Raw genomic sequence first — 23,259 nt, 5'->3', positions numbered from 1 at the left:
ATTCAACAGAGAAATTAAAACCTTTACAGATGAGCAAAAGCTAAGAGAATTCAGCACCACCAAACCAGCTTTACAACAAATGCTAAGGGAGCTTCTCTAGGCAGGAAACACAAGAGAAAGAAAAGACCTACAATAACAAACCCAAAACAATTAAGAAAATGGTAATAGGAACATACACATCGATAACCACCTTAAATGTAAATGGATTCAATGCTCCAACCAAAAGACATAGACTGGCTGAATGGATACAAAAACAAGACCCGTACATATGCTGTCTACAAGAGACCCACTTCAGACCTAGGGACACATACAGACTGAAAGTGAGGGGATGGAAAAAGATATTCCATGCAAATGGAAATCAAAAGAAAGCTAGAGTGGCAATTCTCGTATCAGATAAAATAGACTTTAAAATAAAGACTATTACAAGAGACAAAGAAGGACACTACATAATGATCAGGGGATCAATCCAAGAAGATATAACAATTGTAAATATTTATGCACCCAACATAGGAGCACCTCAATACATAAGGCAAATGCTAACAGCCATAAAGGGGGAAATCGACAGTAACACAATAATAGTAGGGGACTTTAACACCCCACTTTCACCAATGGACAGATCATCCAAAATGAAAATAAATAAGGAAACTCAATCTTTAAATGACACATTAAACAAGATGGACTTAAGTGATATTTATAGGACATTCCATCCACAAACAACAGAATACACTTTCTTCTCAAGTGCTCATGGAACATTCTCCAGGATAGATCATATCTTGGGTCACAAACCAAGCCTTGGTAAATTTAAGAAAACTGAAATCGTATAAAGCATCTTTACCGACCACAACACTATGAGACTAGATCACAATTGCAGGGGAAAAAACTGTAATAAATACAAACACATGGAGGCTAAACAATATGTTACTAAATAACCAAGAGATCACTGAAGAAATCAGAGGAAATCAAAAATACCTAGAAACAAATGACAATGAAAACACGATGACCCAAAACCTATGGGATGCAGCAAAAGCAGTTCTAAGAGGGAAGTTTACAGCAATACAATCCTACCTCAAGAAACAAGGAACATCTCAAATAAACAACTTAAACTTACACCTAAAGCAATCAGAGAAAGAAGAAAAAAAAATACCAAAGTTAACAGAAGGAAAGAAATCATAAAGATCAGATCAGAAATGAATGAAAAATAAATGATAGCAAAGATCAATAAAACTAAAAGCTGGTTCTTTGAGAAGATAAACAAAATTGATAAACCATTAGCCAGACTCATCAAGAAAAAAAGGGAGAAGACTCAAATCAACAGAATTAGAAATGAAAAAGGAGAAGTAACAACTGACACTGCAGAAGTACAAAGGATCATGAGAGATTACTACAAGCAACTATATGCCAATAAAATGGACAACCAGGAAGAAACTGACAAATTCTTAGAAAAGCACAACCTTCCAAGACTGAACCAGGAAGAAATAGAAAATATAAACAGACCAATCACAAGCACTGAAACTGAAAATGTGATTAAAAATCTTCCAACAAACAAAAGCCCAGGACCAGATGGCTTCACAGGCGAATTCTATCAAACATTTAGAAAAGAGCTAACACCTATCCTTCTCAAACTCTTCCAAAATATAGCAGAGGGAGGAACACTCCCAAACTCATCCTACGAGGCCACCATCACCCTGATACCAAAACCAGACAAAGATGTCACAAAGAAAGAAAACTACAGGCCAATAACACTGATGAACATAGGTGCAAAAATCCTCAACAAAATACTAGCAAACAGAATCCAACAGCACATTAAAAGGATCATACACCATGATCAAGTGGGGTTTATCCCAGGAATGCAAGGATTCCTCAATATATGCAAATCAATCAATGTGATACACCATATTAACAAACTGAAGGAGAAAAACCAGATGATCATCTCAACAGATGCAGAAAAAGCTTTCAACAAAATTCAACACCCATTTATGATAAAAGCCCTGCAGAAAGTAGGCAAAGACGGAACTTACCTCAACATAATAAAGGCCATATATGACAAACCCACAGCCAATATCATTTTCAATGGCGAAAAACTGAAACCATTTCCACTAAGATCAGGAACAAGACAAGGTTGCCCACTCTCACTACTACTATTCAACATAGTTTTGGAAGTCCTAGCCATGGCAATCAGAGAAGAAAAAGAAATAACAGGAATCCAAATCGGAAAGAAGAAGTAAAACTGTCACTGTCTGCAGATGACATGATACTATACATAGAGAATCCTAAAGATGCTACCAGAAAACTACTAGAGCTAATCAATGAATTTGGTAAAGTAGCAGGATACAAAATTAATGCACAGAAATCTCTTGCATTCCTCTACACCAATGATGAAAAATCTGAAAGTGAAATTAAGGAAACACTCCCATTTACCATTGCAACAAAAAGAATAAAACACCGAGGAATAAACCTACCTAAGGAGACAAAAGATCTGTATGCAGAAAACTATAAGACACTGATGAAAGACATTAAAGATGGTACAAACAGATGGGAGAGCTATACCAAGTCCTTGGATTGGAAGAATCAATATTTTGAAAATGCCTACACTACCCCAAAGCAACCTATAGATTCAATGCAATCCCTATCAAGCTACCAATGGCATTTTTCACAGAACTAGAACCAAAAATTTCACAATTTGTATGGAAACACAAAGGACCCTGAATACTAAAGCAATCTTGAGAAAGAAAAACAGAGCTGGAGGATTCAGGCTCCCTGACTTCAGATTATACTACAAAGATACAGTAATCAAGACAGTATGGTAGTGGCACAAAAACAGAAATATAGACCAATGGAACAGGACAGAAAGTCCAGAGATAAACCCACGCACATATGGTCACCTTATCTTTGATAAAGGAGGCAAGAATATACAGTGGAGGAAACACAGCCTCTTCAATAAGTGGTGCTGGGAAAAATGGACAGCTACCTGTAAAAGAATGAAATTAGAACACTTCCTAACACCATACACAAAAATAAACTCAAAATGGATTAAAGACCTAAATGTAAGGCCAGACACTATAAAACTCTTAGAGGAAAACATAGGCAGAACACTCTATGACATAAATCACAGCAAGATCCTTTTTGATCCACCTCCTACATAAATGGAAATAAAAACAAAAATAAACAAATGGGACCTAATGAAACTTAAAAGCTTTTGCACAGCAAAGGAAATCATAAACAAGACTAAAAGACAACCTTCAGAATGGGAGAAAATATTTGTAAACAAATCAACTGACAAAGGATTAATCTCCAAAATATATAAGCAGCTCATGCAGCACAATATCAAAAAAACAAACAACCCAATCCAAAAACAGGCAGAAGACCTAAATAGACATTTCTCCAAAGAGATACACAGATTGCTAACAAACACATGAAAGGATGCTCAACATCACTAATTATTAGAGAAATGCAAATCAAAACTACAATAAGGTATCACCTCACACTGGTCAGAATGGCCATCATCAAAAAATCTACAAACAATAAATGCTGGAGAGGAGGGTGTGGAGAAAAGGGAACCCTCTTGCACTGCTGGTGGGAATGTAAATTGATACAGTCACTATGGAGAACAGTACGGAAATTCCTTAAAAACCTAAAAACAGAACTACCATATGACCCAGCAATCCCACTCCTGGGCATATACCCTGAGAAAACTATAATTCAAAAAGACTCATGTACCACAATGTTCATTGCAGCACTATTTACAATAGCCAGGACATGGAAGCAACCTAAGTGTCCATCGACAGATGAATGGATAAAGAAGATGTGCCACATATATACAATGGAATATTACTCAGCCATACAAAGAAACGAAATTGATTTATTTGTAGTGAGGTGGATGGACCTAGAGTCTGTCATACAGAGTGAAGTAAGTCAGAAAGAGAAAAACAAATACCGTATGCTAACACATATATATAGAATCTAAAAAAAAGAAAAAAAAATGGTTCTGACGAACCTAGGGGCAGGACAGGCATAAAGACGCAGAGGTAGATAATGGACTTGAGGACATGAGGAGGGAGGAGGGTAAGCTGGGACGAAGTGAGAGAGTGCCATGGACATATACACACTACCAAATGTAAAATAGGTAGCTAGTGGGAAGCAGCCGCATAGCACAGGGACATCAGCTCGGTGCTTTGTGACCACCTAGAGGGGTGGGATAGGGAGGGTGGGAGGAAGACGCAAGAGGAAGAGGATATGAGGATATACGTACACATATAGCTGATTCACTTTGTTATACAGCAGAAACTAACACAACACTGTAAAGCAATTATACTCCAATAAAGATGTTTAAAAATAATAATAATAAATACTGTGAAATTTTTCCCAAAAAATAATTAATTAATTAATTAAATAAAATCGCTACTCAACGTGGCTGTAATGATCAGCCTTGTTGTTGCCAAAAGTTTCACATGGCTACTTACATCCTGTAAAAGGAAATGGTGCCAAAATTGCAGAGCATTAAAAACAGAGGAGTTGCTCAACTGTTTGTTTTTGGTTTTTTATTTTGGGTGTTTGTTTGTCTCTCTTTTACCAGATAGGGCCATAAGTCTTTTCATTAGGGTTCAGTTCATGGCAATTTAGAACACACACACACATACACAAAAAGCCACAATAACTAAAGGAACATGAAGAAAAACAGAAACAAACAAAACCTCAGATTTAAAAAAAACGAAGAAGAAAACCCGTCTGTAATCAAGAAGGCAACCTCATAAATGGCTGAAGAGGTGAGGGCTCCAATTAATGACGTGACAGTAAGTTTTTCAGAATTTCAGGAGGCAAAGCACATTCTTCCACGTCTGCTCCGAGGAGACCAGTAGCCAGAGCCTCACAGGCCTCTCTTCATTAAAATTATTTACAAAGGAAGCTTGGGGCTGACTACACCTGTCTTCCATAGGAGCCAAACACATACCGTTTTCACCATGGATCTGCTCTTGCATGAAGCAAGGGCAGAACAAGTTCCACCAAAAAATGACCAACTGCCGGTACTCATGCCCATTTGGACCAGAGAAAAAAATTTCACGAATTTGTTCAGACTGATGGCTTCCATATGCCTCACTTTGTTGTCATTTTTTTCTCTCTGTTCCTCGTCACTTTTTCCCAATTACTTTATATGCTCATTTCCCTACCTCTACAAATGTCATATATACTAGCTTTCTTTAACTTTGGATTCCAGAAGTTTCATACATTTGCCGTACGTTTAAAAGCCTTTATCGCCGTCTCTTCTATCCTCTAAAGGCATGGCTGTCACATAAAAATTAGGTTCCAATGTCAAGTCAACCAACACTGAGGAACCAGTCAAGGTGAGGAGGGAAAGGAGGGCGGGAGAGGCGGGGGCAGGATGTAAGGCACGGGCACGGAGGATGAAGGCTGCTCCCGCCTGGGAGGCCCACGGGGGAAGCGCCGCTCCTGGTCCAGCCCAGCAGCTCGGGCCCGACTCGCTTCTGACGTCTGTCTTCCCACCGCTCAGCCAGAGGCGCCCGGAAGTCCAGGCACAAGTCGAGGGAGGGGAGGGCCGCCCCCATGCCGCTCCTTCAGGCAAGAAACATCGAGGGGCCATGTAGACACTGATGACGCCTACTCAGCCTTTTTTTCCCCTTTTCATTCTGTGTTTCCTGAAATTCAAGATCTGCGTCGTCCCCAGGGCTCTCCTGTGAGCGTGGCAAGGAAGGGCATCTGACCTCACCCCTTCGGAGGCTGCACTCCGGCCCCCTGGGTACCACGTTCCCGGCCCCTGCCTCTCACGGGACACCCCAGGCTCTTTGAAGTGGGCGATGTTTCTTCTTGCAGAATTCCACCCCATGTTACACTCTTCCTTCTTGTTAGCTCTCCGCAGGATTTAACCTGATTGCCCTTCCACCCTCCCGCCGGGAAATCCTCCCCGCTTCTGGCACATCACACTGAACTTGTCCGCTTTTGCCCCTTCGTGACTCCACGTCGGCGCCAGCGTGTTCCAGCCCCAATGTGGGTCTCCGGCCACCGCTCCTTCCCAGCTTCCCTGTTTCCTCAGGAGCGCCGGGACCTGCCGGCGCCCAAGGAGCCCCCGCCACTCCCCCTTCGCTCCCGTCACGTCAGCCTGAGGTCTCTGCCCCACTTCCTGACGAGCCTCTTCCATCCCTGCGCCCCTCTGTTCCAGTCACCCCCAGCCTCTCACTGCTTCCCAACAGGTCCCTCCACATAGGTACAGATAACAGCCAACCTTCCTAAAGGTACTACTTTGATTCTGTAGCTCCACCACTCCAAGAAATGTCCCGAGAGACCCCCTCATCTAACATTACAGCTCAAACACTCCCGCTACATACACGCCGGCCATTTCATCTTGATTTCACCTCTTCACCGTCGACGGTCTTCAGGTTCCTTTTCCATGAAACTGACTTTGACCACAAGGATGCACGTTAAACACCTTCTTCTCCGAAATCTTGTTGAACTTACTGTCACTTCACATAGTTGGTATTTAACTAAGTATAGACCCATACTGTTACATCACTATTTTATGTATTTTATTTTATCTCCACCAATGAAATGGTTAACCTAAAGTTTATTTTTCATTATTCTCACCACTGAACATATAGTAGGTATGTAATAGCTGTTAAACACTATTTGATTTGTTCAACAAATATTTCTAGAGACCTGCTAAGCCACCGGCATTGTGCTGAGATACAACAGTGCACAAGGAAGATGTGATTCCCCCTTTAAGAGGTTTCAATCCAGTGACTAAGTCACAGGGTAAGTGGTCGCAGCTCCTCCCCGTGTGAGCACCGTGACAGGGAGGCCCACGCGCCGTGGGGGCCAGAGCGGGGACCCCGGCCGGGAGAGATTCTGCAGCACAGACACATCAGCGTCCAAGCGGTCCTCCCATCACCGCCTCCGCATCAAGAAGCCACCTGCCTTACTCAGGTACCTGCCCCCCAGCTTTCACAAACTTCTCTTTTAGCAAGCCTGGTCACTAATGTAAGAAACTGAAAAGGTTAACAGTCAAAATGTGCAATGGTTACATTAATTTTTATGCACAATTCTGAAAATCAGAAATACAACCAAGTAAAACGTCGTGATTTTTCTTTTGACTTTTCGAAACCTCCAGATCCCTATTTCTTCAATCTGGAACATTTGCAGTGAAACACAAATAACAACAGTCACAGGCGCAAACCATGGAGTCATGACCACGCTCGACTCCGCCCCGGCCGAGCGCCTGCCTCTGCTGCCCGGGGATGACTTACCGGGAGGATGGTTTTTTAGAAGCGTAAATGGAACCCAACCACACGGCCCCTAAAACGCTAAGAGAAACCACACTGAGCCCACAGCGTGCTTCTGATGGAGTTTACAAAGTGAAAGTCAAATTCTGCAGCGGTGCGTCGGTGACATCAGGGTCTGGTGCACTGACCACAGCGCCCTCTGGGAAGGAGATGGGAGCTTTGTTTCTGAAAACTGTCACCTGCTTCACAGACAAATGTGAAATTCGTGCTTCTCCACAAGTAAACGCGTCCTCAGACACAGCTTACTTGGCATAAACCAAGAGACCCTGTGCGCCTACTCCAGGTACGTCACTCTGTGCCGTACGAAGTCACAAATAGCGTTTTCATTCAAGGGCTTATCTCAACTCAACTAAAACCATCTGCACAGTTTTCCCGGTGAGGTCCGTCTCCTGGACGGGGTAGGAACCACTTCTTCTTGCTCATCATATCATTATTGCCCAGTGCCCAGCACGCTAACCTTGTTGACTGAAAAACACAAGTGTGCCAAGTTTCAAGGGTGGGGAAGGCGCATTTGAAGAAATATAACACAGCACCCCTGTCCCCAAGGAGTGTACAGACCTAGCTGGGTAGACAAGACAAAAGATAATTTAAGGAGCAGATTTAGCGAAGATAAATGACAAATGCTTTAGATAATAACTTCACAGACATTGCACACATATTACTGCAATATACGTCTTTGTGCATAAAGCCTTATTGTGCAGAATTACATTCTTAAGTGATACTCCCAGAACTGGAATGATTTGGTGGTATTCTATAGAAAAATAACATTAATCCCCTTTTTGCAAAAAAAATTAATTTAAAAATGGTAATATCTGGAATATCCTAAACAAACTTCCTGGTTTTAAATGTCTGAAAGATATTTTAAGAGAAAAATTATTTAAATGGATGAAACAAGAGACAAAGATAAAGGACTTTAAAACAGTTCCTCACCACTCAGTCACTGTTATTACTCCAATGAGTAAAGAGCTTAGAAGTTGCCCCTCCTGTCCTGACAGCAAGAAAAAAGTTTAACAAACAGAAAATCAGTTATCTTTCTTAAATCTATCAGAAAATTGAGTCACAGGGCAAACAACTGCCCAGAAAACTGGAGACAGAAGAGTCAAGGAAATCACAGCAAGATCAATCTACCTGGAGCTGAAGCATTGCAGCTGTTAACTGGTGGGGACACGGAAATGGTGGTGTCGATGCCGGGGCTACAGGCGGACTCACTGGAGAGGAGAGATTCCTGGGGCCACAGTCCAGGGGGACCCCACACTGTCATGGGTTGTAGCTCCACGGACAGCCCCAGATTCTCAGGTGACGAGCCAAGGAAAATCCTCCTCTGTTTCTGGCAGAGAGAAGGGGAAAGGAATGAATCATCATGTAAAGACACCCAGAGCGCTCGCTGATACAAAGGCCTACTCTGCAGGGGAAAACCGTACCCTACCTGGGGGAGGGTGACCACCATCCAGCCCTCTCTGGCCTTCCGTTCTCACCTGAGGAACACTGCACAAGTCAGGAGCTACTTACAGGGTCTACTTACAGAAAGGCAGAGTATCGGAGAAGGAATAAATGAAGGAAAGTAAAATCATTTTTTTCTTATTCTTAATTGATGTCACAGATAAGTGTTTGTTCAAAGTCATCAGAGTAACAATGTCTCAGGTGATGGCAGTATATGGAGAAATGCAGTGTTATAAGGGATGGGCAGGAGGCATCAGGGTATCAGGATACTCAGTTAATTTAAAAGCTACCTGTCCCCCCTCCTTAAGCAGTGTAGTGTTACCTGAAAGTGAACTTAGATTAGTGGCAAATGTATGTGGCAAATTGTCTGGCAACCACTAGAGAAAAATTTAGAGGTAAGTATAATTGATGTGCTAAGAGAGGACAGAAAATGGGATTGTATAACATTTTGATCATAGGCCATCAATTAAAGCCAGAAAATCACTATCTAATCACTGTCTAACAGAGAACCGTATGCCCTGTGAACGAAAGTCTTCAAAGTAATCCTACGTCAGGGATCCTAACCCTTCCGAAAGTTACAACATTCACAACCTGGCACGCTATTTAGCACCCAGTCTGAAGATGGAGCTGAATGTTTGGAACCAGACCATCCCAACTGCCCAGGCTGGAGTGGTCACCAGGCAAAGACGGTGGCACAGGCGCCGGCCCAAGCATCAGGAGATCCAGGCTCCCAGTCTAATCTCCTGACGATTAGCTGATAATTAGCCTGCGCCAGGTTCTTCACACCTCTAGCCTCATTTGAATCATCATTAAAGTGAGCTAACATACTCTAATCTCTAATATTCTTTCCAAATTCACAATTCTTGAATTCTAAATTGATGAAAATAAAACAATAATTACTAAATGTACACAACTCTACTGTGCAACTCCAGACTGTATGTGAGTCTGCATACAGACAACACAAAATACAGTACGATAAGTTCCCACTGCCTTCGTTAACATTGTTTTATAATTTGAAAGCCAAACGGTAATTCTTGTTTATCAACTGTAAACACAACGTACATAAAAATAGCCCATTCCACACCACATTTAAACTTACTTAGGTTTTCATTAACACCATGTTTCTTGACAAGGAGACAACTTTCAAAGTTCTCCACTCATTTATCCTGAATTCTTGACTCTTGGTCTTACTGGTTTAAAGCCAAGACTCCTATCACATCACCAGAGGACCAAGAGTCCTGTGTAGCGTCTGTCACTGAACCCTGCGCTATACTCGATGGTACATGCATTACCCCACGGACTCCTCATGACACACCTGTGAAGTAGGTATCATCCATATTGGATCCATAGCGAAACTGGGTCTCAGAGAGGTTAGGGAATTTGGCCCTTGTCATAAGTCTAGTACATTTCAGGGCCAAAATTCAATTCAAATCTCTCTCAGCTCACACCATGCTCTTGCCACCACCCTTCTGGGAAAAAAAATGTACACGGAACCTCAATAAACAAAACGAATAACTGCGATAGTATATTGGACTTTTATAACACACAAATAAACATATTCATGTCCTATTATACAGTAAATCAATGAACATAATAATGAATTCTGATGAGATGTGACATCGGTGTTACTGTTACATTAGCAATTTTTTCAGGCTCTGCATCAGTTTACTCCTGTATTTTGTTTTGGTTGCACAGCACCCAACACAGCTGAAAAAGCAGCTGGTTTTTAACATTTTTTACGTTGCAGTTGCAGGCTACTCTTCAATCAAATTGATCCAGAAGTCTGAAGGAAGATGAGCAGGAAACTATAAAAATAAGAGAAGAAGGCCCAGACTTACAATACACACTACACTAACCTAAACTACAAGGGCATGACTCCAAGACACCGACCCACTTGGTATTACACCACGGGCGGACAGACCCTCCCGAGGTCACGGCCAAATCAACACCCCGAAGTGTGCCCCACATTTCATGGAACCGGTACATAGTACAAACGTATCTACACAGGCTTGGGTAGCACAATCTTTTACAGAATTTGATGTGAATAGGTATCACAAGCCTGAATTTTTTTAAAAAAGAAGAAAAAGAGATCACTTAAGAGATGAAACTTTTGAAATTAATGATAGAGTTAGAGTTATAAGAAATGTCCCCAAGTGGCAGGATAGTCTTTATTTTAAAGTCTTCCCAAAAGAAGTTAATCTGGAAGCATAAATCAATGTCCTAATGGTTTGATATCTTCCAATGTATTAAAATATAGAATATTCTGCAATTTGAGGATGTTATTTCTACCACTATTTTTAAAAAGAGCTTAATAAAGAAACTCACAGACACAGAAGACAAACTTATGGTTACCAAAGGGGAAAGGGGAGGGGGAGGGATAAATTAGGAGTTTGGGATTAACATACACACTGCTACATATAAAACAGATAACCAACAGGACCTACTGTATAGCACAGGGAATATTTTGTAATAACTTATAAGGGAAAAGAATCTGAAAAAGAATACATACATATAAAAAGTATACACATATTAACTGAATCACTGTGCTATACTCCTGAAACTAACACATCGTAAATCAACTATACTTTAATTTTTTTAAAAAAGACTTTAAATTTTACATGAAGATATGTATTCATATTCACAGCACTAATGCACGCTGCTTTGGTGTTGTGAGGTTAGTCCTGATTGGAACATGCCTAGGAGGGCTGTCTAATTCCAAATGCTCAAATAGGACTGTCAGGATGTAATGAGCTCTTCAAATGAAACCAATGACCTTGTTTTATTGGTTGCCTCTCCTTAATGGGAAGATAACACAGGCTGTTGCACTGGGTATTTTTTCAATGCTCCCTTTGAGGTGCAGAGCTAAATTGATACTTTGTAGGCTATCGGTGGCTTGCCAAGTGTCCAAAGTGAAACAGCAGAGTAATTGGTTCCAATAATTTTCTTAAACAATATATAGTTTTAGTGCTGAGTAATTTATTAACAAAACTACTAATGCCTAAGATGTTTTTGTCAAGTTCTGCAAAAATGGCATAAATGTTTAAGATGCCATCCACAAAGGCTGACTTCCAGGAAAAAGCAGTCCCATTACATAGGACTTTATGGAATATTTATAAGATTCAATTTAAAATAATTCCAGGCAGTCGGCCAAAAGTGCAAGATACTTGCTTCGTTTTATAATTTAAGCATTTTATGAAATTCAACAAAACAGAAGAGAATTTGAGTAACTTTAGGTGCCCCAATAACACTTTCCTTGAGACTGTTCAATACCTTCGCAGATATATTCTACATATTTATCCATTTCTTCCCAAAGAATTCCTGAGATACCTTAAGAACTTACTTATGCCACAAAAATTGGCTGCTCCTTGATGGATTTTTTTAATCAACAGATGAAAGAAAGCAGAGGGATGGCATGAAAAGGGTCCCTGGATGTGGGCACTGGAATTATTAGACTACTAGACAAATTATACATATGAAAAGTTACAGTAGACAAAGCCCATACACAGGATAATCATGCACCGCCCAGCGCGGGGGGAAATCGCCACCAGCTTCACCTTCTGGCTGTCAACCTCCTCGCATAAGACGACGTGCTGGGACTTTCTTGGTGGCGCAGTGGTTAAGAATCCACCTGCCATGGACATATACACACTACCAAACGTAAAATAGATAGCTAGTGGGAAGCAGCCGCAAAGCACAGGGAGATCAGCTCTGTGCTTTGTGACCACCTAGAGGGGTGGGATAGGGAGGGTGTGACGGAGATGCAAGAGGGAAGAGATATGGGGACATGTGTATATGTATAGCTAATTCACTTTGTTATAAAGCAGAAACTAACACACTATTGTAAAGCAATTATACTCCAATAAAGGTGTTAAATTAATTAATTAATTAATTAAAAAAGAATCTGCCCACAATGCAGGGGACAGGGGTTCGAGCCCTGGTCCGGGAAGATCCCACATGCCGCGGAGCAACTAAGCCCATGCGCCACCACTACCGAGCCTGGGCTCTAGAGCCTGCGAACCACAACTACTGAGCCCACATGCCACAACTACTGAGCCCGCGCACCTAGAGCCCGTGCTCCGCGACAAGAGAAGCCACCACAATGAGAAGCCCACACACCGCAACGAAGAGTAGCCCCCGCTCGCCACAACTAGAGAAAGCCCGCGCGCAGCAACGAAGACCCAACGCAGCCAAAAATAAATAAATTTATTTAAAAAAAAAAAGATGACGTGCCTGCTGGCAATGACACAAAGGAGGCAGCAAGTCACACCTGGGTGCAGAGGTGGGTGACGATGCTTCACTGGGGAAAGTGCAGATTGAATGAACCACGGGAAGTATTCTTTTTCTCAATCGAGACTCACTTGCTCCAGGCCGGTTGAAGGGGTGTCATTTACTTAGAAAAAGAAAACTCGTGCCCTGATGAGGTTGAATACTGTGGCCTACTTCCAGGGATCTGGGGGCCGGGGCTGGTGGAAACAGGACACTTCCCACTACATCACACAGAGAATTAGTTTAAAATATAACATTTTTTGAAGTACAGAACTGAGCGCAACAGAAAAGAACAGAAAACCCCAGAGGCGAAGAGTAAAAAGAGGAGGCAGAGAAGGGCGTTGCCAGCCAAGACTATGGTGCCCCAAAGCCCCAGGGACTGGAGGCGTGGCCTGAGCCTGGAGTGGGGAGCTCGAACCCAGCAGGGGCTGAACCCAGAACCACCAAAGGCACCAAGGATGGAGCAGGGCAAAGACGCTTGCCATCTCTGCAGGGTTTGGAGAGACAAGATCATCCGTATGATACAGGATGGCCACGTCGGCAGCACAGGAGGGTACAGGGTGTGACTGCAAATGCCTGCAGGAAGCCGGAAATCCAAGCAGAGAAATCACCTTCACACTCAGGCCGGAACCTCTGCACCTGCATTGTGCCTCCAGACGCAAACAGTGTGGATGGACAGTTCCTAACCAGGGCAGATGGAAATCACACACACAAACACACAGACACACACGCCACACACACCCCACATACACACACATGCACATACATTCACACACACAGACCAGTTTAGGAAACTTCGTCACGGAGGAATTATGTAATTTTCCCACTGTCAAAGAGCTAATAAATAAAACAGCTGGTATCTGAACCCAGGCAGTACAGCTATAGAGTTTTTAAGACCCGACAGTCAAATCCAACATTTAATCTCTGCAGTGCTGCACTCACACAGCTGAATGAGATAGGAGGGAAATACATCTGGGCCAACAGGTGTCACTTGAAAAGAAATGACAAATTTAGAACCAAATGAAGATGAATGTAATACATATCGGTATCTTAGGGAAACGGTTCACGTGGTACCTGAAGAAAAATATTTAGCTTTATGGGCATGGATGAAAATAAAATTAAAAATTAATGAGCTAAGTGTCCAACTTAAGCTTGTAAACCCTAAGGAGAGGGACAGTACTACAGATTGAATGTTTGTGTCCTCCCAGAATTTATATGTTGAGGCCCTGCCCCCAGCGTGGCTGTATTTGGAGAAGGGGCCTCTAGGGAAATAATTAAGGTTAGATGAGGTCATGAGGGTGGGACCCCAATCCAATAGGACGAGTATCCTTATAGGAAGAGATGCCAGAGAGCTCCCCCGGCACTCACCGAGGAAAAGCCTGGTGAGGTCACAGCGAGAAGTCAGCATCTGCAGCCCAAGCGAAGCGGGGCTTCACCAGAGCCGGACCACACTGGCACCCTAACCTCAGACGTCCAGCCTCCAGAACTGTGAGAAGAAAACGTCTGTTGTTTAAGCCGCCCCATCAATGGTACTTTGTTACGTCAGCCTTAGCTGAGTAACACAGAAGGAAACAAAGGTAAGAGCAGCATCATGACATGGAGAATAGTGAGGTGAGATGCTGTTCTACAACCGTGACCTTCATAAACTTCCTGGGCCATTTTGATCTACGATAACTTTGGATGTTCACAAATAGGTCATTCTCCAACTATTTTTCTTCCTAAAAACTGCCTTTGCTATTCTTGGTCCTTTTCATTTTCACACAAATTTTTAAATCAGCCCATCAATTTCCATAAAATATTGCAGGATTTTTATTGGAATTGCATTGAATCTACAGATGTGTTTGGAAATGATGACATTTTCACAAAAATGTGTTTTCCAATCCATGGATATAGCAAGTCTCTCCATATATGAGGGTCTTCCTAAATTTATTTCAGCAATGTTTTATAATTCTCAGTATAGAGATTTTGCACTTCTTTCACTATATTTATTATTAGGTATTTCACCTCTGTGGTGCTACAGGTAATTTATTAAAATTTTATTTCTAATTATCTAATGACAGTGTATAGAAATGCAAGTATTAACCTTGAAAACTTTACCCATTAATGTGAATAGTTTACCTGCAGATTCTTCTGTCTATGTACACTACTCAATACAACATCTGAACACACTGAACCCAATATCTGAACTATTTTCTATCTGCTGAGTGATTTCCTCAGTAGCAGTGATGACTATTTTTTAAAGGGATATTTAGGAATTACGCTTCCAGTTTACTTAGATTAGATGACAGTACATTAGAAGAGCTAGAATTCTTCCCTGTCCACCTCCACCCTCAGGCCAGGCTGAGCTTAACAGCCTTCCTGCAGACGTGGCCAGCATCCTGTGCTCACAGCTGCCTTTCCAAAATGACCTATGTATGATATCATCTTCCCCTTCCTTGTCTTTCCCCTGTCCTGTAAACGAGGTCTGTCTTCTTCATTCTGTATCCCCAACACCCACTGGAAGATAAGCTCTCAATAAATATCTATGGAACCAAAGGGCCAAACTAGGTTATTTGAGTCCAATAATGGCCAAGGCTTTCACTAAATGATCTTATTCAATCTTCATGAAAAACCTGTGAGGTACGAAGAGCAGATATTATTAATAACCAGGTTACAGGAAACTACGGGTCAAAACAGTGGTTAAGGGGACTTCCCTGGCGGTCCAGTGGTTAAGACTTTGCCTTCCAATGCAGGGGGTGCGGGTTCGATCCCTGGTCGGGGAGCTAAGATCCCACATGCCTTGAGGCCAAAAAACCAAAACATAATACAGAAGCAATATTGTAACAGATTCCATAAAGACTTTAAAAACGGTCCACATCAAAAAAATCTTAAAAAAAAAAAAACAGTGGTTAAGTAGGAACTGTCCATGGTTATGAGCCCGGTCTGGGGCAGATCCAGGGCCCAGGGGGGCACGTGCACGTCCCCTTCTGGGCTGTGTCCATACAAACATGAAAATGCTGAGAGTACGACTCCGGGTCAGATTTCTGTTGCACGTCTAACCAACGTGCATTACTGCCTTATGTGTCTGCCCCTATCACCCAAGTCTTCAGTAATAAAAGGCCTCTGCAGCAGGCAGGTCTCCCACTTTTATTGTAAACCAATCCTAAACTAACTAGGCTACATGGTTCAGATCTTCACATCACCATAGTCAAAGTGGGCGGTTATCAACTTAAGCGTGTCCCCCAAATTCACATGTTGAAGCTCTAACCCCACATGTGACTATATTTAAAGATGGGGCCTTTAAAGAAGCAATTAAGGTTAAATGAGGTTATAAGGGTGGAGCCCTGATCCAATAGGATAAGAGGGAGAAATACCAGGAATTCACCCAGAGAAGGGGTGGTGAGGATCCAGCAAGAAGGCCAGGAGAGGCCACAGCAGAAACCCAACCTGCCGGCCCCTTGACCTTGGGCTTCCAGCTCCAGACGGTGAGAGGATAAGTTTCCAGTGGCTGAGCCGCCCAGACTATGCTGTTTTGTTACGGCGCATGAGCTGACTAATACATGGGCCCCAAGCAAAGCTATTGGACAAAGGTCCCCCCCCCCCGTGTGTTTGCACCTCCCCTGTCCAGGCCCCCTCACTTCCGGGCCCCCAGGAAACTCGGAAGCATGGCACGTCCCACCCACTTGTCTTCTGCAGCAGACCCTGCACTGGATCTTGTCCCCACCCTCAACCCCGAAGTACCCACCCTGTGTGTACAACTTTCCACGTGGACACACAGCAGCCAGAGAGAGGGGAATAAGACGGGGGCAGCTACCACGACGGAGCAGAACTCACCAGGGCACATGAAGAGAAGGCAGCTACCACAACGACCACGTACAACCCCCAGCCTGGGGGCACCTAACCCTTCTGAACGATGGCAAGAGGAGAGGGCGACCATCAAGGAACAGGACGCCCAGCTTGTTCCGACTCCAGGCCGACTCACGGTCTACCCCGTGCAGTGACAGTGGTGGCATAAGTAAGGCACATGGACATGCAGCTGTGAGATTTATCACCAATAAATCTCTCTGACCCGTCACGGGAGAAGCAACAGTACCCAACGAGTTTGCATCAACATGTTTGTATTTATATATTTATGAAAAACTCTAAATTTTTATAAATATTTAAATTCATACAATAAAAATTTCATTCCTTTGTTTCTTCTCTTGACCTCTCCACGGTTCCCACCTACCACCTCCTTTGCGACCATTCCTGGGATCAGATCAGGCTCACATTTCCAGTGACTTCTATTCTCATCCCAGTCCAACATGAGAACATGTTTGTGGCTCTCAGCTGTCTGTGGTGAAGGCACAAAGGGCGGTCAGTTGTCTTCCAAGGTGTGCAGGCCACATTTCACTCTGCAATCCAAACTGTGCACGAGCCTCCCACGTTGTTCTCGCTGCATGTGAACTAGTGAAATCCAGTGACGCCTGCAGTTTAATTAACTATGCTGTGCCGGTGTTAATTTCCTAGGTGCTTTTCTCAGCTTTGATGATTACGTGATGGCTGCATGTTCACGTCAGAGGGAGCAGGCGGAAGATGCACGGCGACTCTGTAGTATTCAGCAACGCTTCTTTACGTCTAAAATCATCTCAAAATAAAAGGTTAAGAAAAACAAAAACACAGGCTTTGGATTTGGCCTGGAGATGGGGGTATGGAGGAGACGGGTGGTCGCCTGCCGTCTGTTCAGCTGATTCTGATGGGAGTTGAGGGATGGTGGTCCCACCGCTGTGAACAAGACCCTCTATTTACTAAGTCGACATTGGCATCTGTAACAAACAGTCCCCAATATTTCTGTGGCTTAACACAAAAAAACTGTGCTTCTCTCTCCAACGCCAGCCTGGTGGAGGCTCTCCGTCTTCAGTTCGTGGCTGCTGGGGCCTCTCACGTGTCAGCATTAGTGGCAGAGGGAGAGTTCAAACGCTGGCCCCTGAGTTTTGTGGCCAGACCGGAAGCAAACCCACCACTTCTGCTCAAATTCCATCATTACCACCAAGTCACATGGCCACACCCAACTGAAAGGAAGCCTTCCTGTGAGTCCAGGACAAAGCCGTGGTGATGTGGCCAGCACTGGTGGCCTTGACCTTGACCCCTGACCCCAGGAGTCCCTTACCAGCCATCACAGCCTCACCCAGATGGAGGTGGAGACATAAAAGGCCACGCTCTGACCTCTGAGGCCTTCCCTGGGCCTCAGCCACTGGAGGCTGTCGTGATGGAGTCACAGTTACCGGTGGGAGGTGACCGGTCGGAAGCTCTAGTCGGGGTCAAAGGGTCAGCAGTCAGGACACTGCAGCATCATGACGAGCACTGGCCACTCTGCTCCGGCGGTGAGTCAAGAGCGAGGGTGAGAGGGCTCAGCTCAGGAATCGCCTCTGCGGGAGCCCAGTCACACCCTCGGTCTTGTGCCAGGTGTGCGACACACCGTCACCTGGCTACACCCTCACGGCCGCCTGTGAATCCAGCACAGACAGAGGAGCCTGAGGCCACACGTCCTGGGACCCCACAGGAGTGCGACAAGTCTGTCCCTGGAGCCAGGGCCTCACACTAGGAGCTTCCAGAGCCCGAGGCCTCCCACCCACGCCGGCCCCCAGCGACCGGCTCCATCACTGCAGAGTCCTGGCCACCTTGGAGTAGGTGTCCGTCCCTTGTATTTAAAAGACCCACGTGATTCAGAGTCCTTTGCCTCACGATCGCCAGTAGAGGCACCTGGTCTGAGGTTCCTACGAGAAATGCTAATGACCTGTTGGAAAACTGAGCCCAGGACACCCCCTGTCATTACATGGTGAACTCTTCTTGGTCAACCCCCAACTTTTGGCAGCTAACAACCCCAACTCCCCAATTTTACTTACTTACTAGAGAGAACTTCCTTAAAAAAAACCAAAAAGCCCTACTGAATGGAGAAGAAACTCAGTGTCCGCATCTTATGTGTGGACCCCGGCTCTCTTGCATCTCTGACACCTGCCAGTGCAAACCCAAACACTTGTATTTTGGAAGTAAAACAAATGAAGAGACAGCCTGACCAGCCTCTGCGACAGGGTCCTGTGATGCTTCTCCTTCTTTAGAATTAATTCCTTTGGACTTTCCATCCCCTTCTCAAGACCAAAATACTCCCCACAAAGTGCCCTAGGAACCGGAGTCCTTTCTTTCTTGCCTTTTCTTTTTTCCTAATGAGTGAGGCCCAGATGGGAATTTCCCGGTGGTCCAGTGGTTAGGACTGGGCGCTTTCACCACCCGCCATGGCCTGGGATTCAACCCCTGGTCGGGGAACTAAGATCCCACAGGCTTCACGGTCAAAACAAACAAAAAAAAGGGATGGCCTCTTTCAGAGGTGCCATCAGCCCCCATCAGCACCCCCCCCCACTGGACCCCCATCAGCCCCCCGTCAGCCCCCATCAGACCCCCCATCAGGTCCCCATTGGACCCAGTCCATGAGCTGGACAAGCTCTCTCTGCCCGACGGTGCTGACAACGAGATTATAACCATTGCCACGGGGCACTGGGGCCGCAGGGATGTGCCGTTAGCCACTCACCAAGCAGGACTTAATTATCACAAGTGCTCACACCTTGAAAAGGACTCCCATTCCCGAGTAATATTTGCTCCTATGCTAATTCGATCTTGGAAAAACCAGGTTTCCCTCCCAAGAAACGCAAGTAAGAGAAAGAAGAGCAGGCTTTTAGCCAAAGTAAATGGGAGGAAGACTCTAATTCTGTCTCGACTCGTTTCACAGATTTTCCAATTTAGGGATTTGAAGAGGGTCCGCGCTTCACTTGTTTGTCCCAGCCTCTGCGACAGGGTCCTGTGATGCTTCTCCTTCTTTAGAATTAACTCCTTTGGGCTTTCCTTCACTTGTCTGTCCCTGTGACTTAAGACAAATCCCGCTGACAGCGACAAAGCACTTTCTCTGTCCCCACATCAGTTAATTTAAAGGGGACATGTTTACTAGCAGCTTCATCTGTTTAGTGCAAATACTCTTGCATTCTTTTCCTCCAGCAGAAACAAAGCCTTCAAAAATCACAGGGAAACTTCCAAAGTCTTAAGCTAGCCTTCGCAGCCACGTGACGTCTGTGTGCATCTCAGCTGCACACACACGCCTCCCTCAGCCCCTAAACTTCTTCCCTTTGTGAAACGTTAAGACCAGAAGCTGGCATTTTGAGCGCTGGTCGCCATTTTTACAACTTTGCACGGCGCAAACAATAAAATACCAACGAAAGCTCACTTTGATCCAAAGAAATTCCTTCCTCTGAGAATCAGCTGGAAGGAAAGCACCTTTTATGTTCTGTAGAAAACTGACAATAAACTTAATTAGACTTGACATACTGAATAAGCCAACAGTTGTTGGAATTTCACAAACAGAATATACCAAGTTGTTTTTCTTTAGCTATTACGTAGTTATATCAGGAAACATTTGATTCTACCAAAGTAATCAGCTGCGTGGAAGTTTTAATATCAGATTTGCAAAAGAAGTATAGTATAATTTTAATACTGTACTTGCTAATCTTTCACTTTAAATACAGAGTAATCTTTTAAATTGAATTTAACTATAAAGCTTCCATAAAATAAAAAGGCATGATCTCATAAAATCAAATCAGTCTTTAATTGTAGTAATAAAAATTACATTTAAGTAATGGTGTCTCTGAGTTAATAGCTCCATAAAATAGCAGCTGAAAAACCAATCTTTGCTACCTGAGCAACTATTTCTTTAACATTTCTGTAATTAAAAGATGAAGCTCTGATATAGACTCAAATTGTCCCATGACTCTGCAGAACTCCTGTTTGGAGTGAATCCCCAACCGAGCCCACCAGGAAGTGGTGAAAGGGACATCACAGAGCAAAAATGCGTTCCCTTGGTCTCTGAAGGGGTGACTCACTTTAACTAGATTCCAGAGTAAAATGGCACCATTAAACCAGGAAACGTTAAGAAAAATAAATCTATGTCAACATTATCCTTATTAATAAAGATGGAAGTAAATTTTGTTGGTTTTTTTCACTGCACAGTGAGTAATATTTCCCCAGTATTAACACATCGTTATTGCTAATTTGTGGCTTACGGGGTTTATAAGTCTGATCTTCACTTTTAAATGCATCATGAAGCCAGCCAATGAGGAAATCCTACTTTACAAATGAACTTTATTTCCAAGAAAGGCTCCTACATGTTTAAATCTTCAAGGTAACACATGTTACTCCTGTGTCTCAGAGGAGACTACTAGCAGGGTTGAAAAGCAGCCCATGGGACGGGAGAAAATACTTGCAAATCATATGTCTCATAAAGGACTGACATCCAGAATACACAAAGAATTCCTAAAACTCAACAACAACAAAAACAAACAAAAACCCAATTCAAAATGGGCAAAAAAAAAAAAAAAAAGTAGCCTGTCTATTAAGAAGTTAATTCACCCTTTCCAAGGTTTCCAATCTTTTTATGCACCCAATTATTGAGCAAAATTACTTGCAAAAAACAGGAGGAGCTAGTGTCTCTGATTTAAATCAATAGCAGAAGGCTGGTCTCTGAACTACCTGGTCCATACAGCAAGAGGATGTTTTTCTCAATTACTGAAGACAAAGTGACAATGGGGGACGATGTGATGACCCTTGGGCAGGGTACCCGGGGACACCAAGTCTGGCCCTCACCACCACCATCAGTCCCCACGAGGCCCTGAGGTGGTGAATACGGGAAAGAGTGACTGGGCCACGTAGAACTTCACGTGTCCTTGGCCGTTGGCCCCCAACCCCAGTGTACAACCGTGTAAATTGGGTTGGATGTGCAGATGCCTTGTTTCCTAAGCTGCTTGGGAATAGATGACTCTAAGGCAGTGAAACGCCACAGCTGCTCCTACCTTCATGCTCCCCACCGCCACCTTCAACTGTGGAACCGCAGCCTTGACCTGAGCACCGCGACACAAAAAAGGCAGGTCCAATCACGGTGCCTGTGGCTAGGAGAGCAGGTCGCCCTCCCACGGCCCATCATCTCCTCTGCTAACAGAGTCTGATTCCTGGTGGGCACTCTGCTCCCAGGAACGAAGGACTGCATCTTCCACCCTCCCTGGAAACTAGGGACTACATTCTGGCCGAAGCTGCACGATGGGACGAGCTCTGAGGGGCCTCACGCAGCTGGAAAGGGGTCTCCTTTTTCCTTCTTCCTTTCCTTCCTCTGTAGGTTTTACTACGACGTCTGAAGCTTCAGACGCTGTTTTAGCCAATGATCATGACCTTGAGAATGTAAATCCCTCCGGCAAAGCGCAAAGACAGAAGGATACTGAGGTCAGACTATTTTGTGGACCCGCCAGAGCAGCCTGTTGGCCAACTGCTTGTGCGTGTAGGTCACTATAATCTGAGCTCCATTATTTGCAATGACATGTCATCCCAAGAGTGTCCCCCACGCCACCCCGCCCCTGCCACCCTCATGAGTGGAGAAGCAGAGCCTGGGCCCAAACCAGCCCCCGGTGTGGGCGGCGGGGGAGGGGAAAGGGGAGGGCTGCCCAGAGGCCCCTCGGCCACCCCCGCCACCGCCACCCCCGAGGGCCGCTCTTGAGACACGCCAAATAACACCTGTCGTGTTTGTCACTGGTGTCATTCATCTCACCTGAGGGACCGTCTTCTTCTCCGCCGGCTGGACTTGAAGCAGAAGGCTGTGAGGATCAATTCAAGATACTGACCTCTGAAACTCAAGTTATTTTTCAAAGGGCAATACATCCTAAATGAACGGTCACAGGCGGTGACTTCTGAAAACGTTCGGAGGAGAAAGTCACTCGAAGGAGGACTTGGACCAGCCACGGAGAACAACGACGGAGACGTTTAGCAAAGAGGAGACCGAGGAGGGGGGCTGAAAGCAGCCGCGTGAACACGGCAGGCGACACACGCGCAGCGCCTTGCACCGCAGCCCAAGTCCCGGCCGCAAGCCCACGCCCCCGCCTCCGCCCACGCCCGCGGACGTCACGCACGGCACGCACGGCACGCACGCCACGCACGCCACGCCACGCCCCACACGTCCGCGGCTGCGGCGGTGGAGTCGCCGGATTCGCTTCCTTTCGCGGTTCCGGGAGGCTCGTGGCCGGTGGCCCGGGAGGAGCCCCGCACACGGGTGTAATCTCCCCTCGTTTAACCCTCTACCCGTTAGCAGTCACAGGTAATCATTTGAACTCGGAGCGAACGCCTTCCTCACACTTGCACCTTATCTTTAGAGCCGTAAAGTAACCCAGGATTAACCCACTCAGCAAACGCTGGGAGCTCCTCGTGCGCCGAGCGCGGGCAG

Source organism: Balaenoptera ricei, chromosome 9, assembly GCF_028023285.1.
Source record: "Balaenoptera ricei isolate mBalRic1 chromosome 9, mBalRic1.hap2, whole genome shotgun sequence".
Classification (NCBI taxonomy): Eukaryota; Metazoa; Chordata; class Mammalia; order Artiodactyla; family Balaenopteridae; genus Balaenoptera; species Balaenoptera ricei.
This window is presented reverse-complemented; position numbering follows the sequence as displayed.